The sequence below is a fragment of the Antedon mediterranea genome, chromosome 2, assembly GCF_964355755.1.
Source record: "Antedon mediterranea chromosome 2, ecAntMedi1.1, whole genome shotgun sequence".
NCBI classification, from domain to species: Eukaryota; Metazoa; Echinodermata; class Crinoidea; order Comatulida; family Antedonidae; genus Antedon; species Antedon mediterranea.
The window spans coordinates 29,061,604-29,064,103 of NC_092671.1; the positions used below are offsets into that span (position 1 = coordinate 29,061,604).

Genomic DNA, 2,500 nt, shown 5'->3' on the forward strand with positions numbered 1-2,500 from the left:
GTAGGAGGGTCGCTGCGGTGAGCGTTGAAGCGTAGGGCGCGAGCCCGCGTGGAGCCGCCGTGGGTGCAGATCTTGGTGGTAGTAGCAAATATTCAAGTGAGAGCCTTGAGGGCCGAGTGTGGAGAAGGGTTCCATGTGAACAGCCGTTGCACATGGGTCAGTCGATCCTAAGCTATAGGGTAGTTCCGTTCCGAGCGGTGGCGTAGGCCTCTCGTGGGTCGCGCCCCTTATGCGAAAGGGAATCGGGTCAATATTCCCGAACCCGAAGGCGGAAGTCGCTGCCTCGCGCAGCCAGTGCTGCAAAGCAAACGAACTCGGAGACGCTGGCGGGAGCCCCGGGAAGAGTTGTCTTTTCTTTGTAAGGGTCGGGCGCCCTGGAATCGGTTCGCCCGGAGATAGGGGCTGCGGGCCCGTAAAGCACCGCGGCTCTTGCGGTGTCCGGTGCGCTTCCGCTGGCCCTTGAAAATCCGAGGGACACCGACTGATTTTCGCCTCGGCTCGTACCCATAACCGCAGCCGGTCTCCAAGGTGAATAGCCTCTGGCCGATAGAACAATGTAGGTAAGGGAAGTCGGCAAATTAGATCCGTAACTTCGGGTAAAGGATTGGCTCTAAGGGCTGGGTCGGTCGGGCCGGGGAGTGAAGCGGGACCGGGCGCGTGCCGTGACTGGGCGAGGCCTGCGCAAGCAGGGCGAGCCCGGACTAGTGCCGGGCCCATTCCGTGGACCTTCCTGGCTTGGCGGTCTTTCGGGGTCGCTTCGGCCGGCGCCAAACAGCCAACTTAGAACTGGTACGGACACGGGGAATCCGACTGTCTAATTAAAACAAAGCATTGCGACGTCCGCAACCATGGCATTGACGCAATGTGATTTCTGCCCAGTGCTCTGAATGTCAAAGTGAAGAAATTCAACGAAGCGCGGGTAAACGGCGGGAGTAACTATGACTCTCTTAAGTCTAGATCCTCCCATTCTATGGAGAGCAAGGAGGAGACCCTTCACGGTAACACTATACATACGGTGTGAGGGAAGGACCGACTTGTGAGGATCTGGGTAAAACGTCCTAAGTCTACCTTCACGAGGTAGGGGTTGTAAGCCAGTTGACTTGTTTAATTGGTGACGAACAGATTAGGGTGGCTGCTAATTAGGGCACTGTCAGTGACTCTTTTACAGATCCTGCAACGTGAATGTCCTTGTACATCCAGTTGCCGATCACAAAAGATTCCAAAAGATGGCGAATATATAGAAATGAGAACCTAATGTACGTGTGTTCTTACCGTACCTCACTGGTCTAATTGGGGTTTCTCTTAGGTTAATCTCCCGAGAGTGTAAAAACAAGTTGATTTGTACAAGTATATTTAATTATATTCCCGGACTAGGGACCCGGCCTCATCTGTTGCAGGTGCAGATGGGGATTGCGACACACTTGCAGGTACAGGAGCGGGCATGCACGTCTCCTGTATTTGATTCTCCCGCATGCAGGACGGCCGATAGGTCAACCGTGCAGCAGGTTGCTGCATATAACGTACGACGCCACAGCATGAACTCTAGAGACGCTCCGGTGTCTTTAGATGAATGCTCGTGCTATAGTCAGTCGGGAGGCGGTGGCGCCCGTTTTCTTCATAAGGAAACAAACGACCGCGTTCGAAAGGGTGCAAACAGCCTTTCGTCCACTAAATTGCATACTGTACGGGAGTCGAGTCTGGCGCTGGGACAGGTCGATTCCGAAGGAGAACCTAGCACAAAATCAGTGCTGACAATGTCCTTCCGGCATTGTGAGTTTAGAAGTCATAAGCATCCTATAATAGACGGGCACAACATCCCACCGTCAAGTCTAAAAGAGTTCTTCAAAGTAAGAACTCCAATTGAGGATTTATCTATACCTGAGAGCGCTCAGGATATACCTGTTGTCCGTTCTGCTGATAGTAGAAAGGAGGTAGAGAACAACCCGGTTGTGGTAGTACCTGTCCCGTTTAAATACTTTGTGTGTCCCATGTGTAACACCGGTTATACAGAAATAAGAAAATTGACAACTCACCTACACAAGCATACCGATGCGAGTGTACTATTTAAATGCGGAAAATGTGGGAAGTTTTCCAAAACGGGGCACGGTGCTACCATACACTACGCCAAATGTAGTATATTGGAACAACCTACTACCGCCCAGGTGTTAGACTTTGTCTGCTCCTGTGGCAAGGCATTTAAGACCAAAACGGGTCTCTCCCAGCATGAAAGGCACCGACACCCTATCCTGCGTAATTTAAAGAGGGTGGAAGCTCAACAGGCGGAAGTAGAGGAGAAGAGATTGCAAAGGGCTAAGAATAGCAAAAGATCTAAGAAGTCAATCTGGTCAGATGAAGAAGTTGAAAAACTAATTTATCTGAACTCTGAATTTCAGGGGTCCAGACAGATCAATAGTGACATTGCTAAACAGCTGTTATCGAAAACGAACAAGCAGGTGAGTGACAAACGACGAGCACTAGGGCTACTTTTCGGTCCAAAGGC

General features: G+C 51.3%; 1 pseudogene; it reads left to right on the forward strand.

The window, feature by feature from the left end:
* Positions 1–2,500, forward strand: part of LOC140042464 (large subunit ribosomal RNA) — an 8,215-nt pseudogene that overhangs the window by 1,614 nt on the left and 4,101 nt on the right.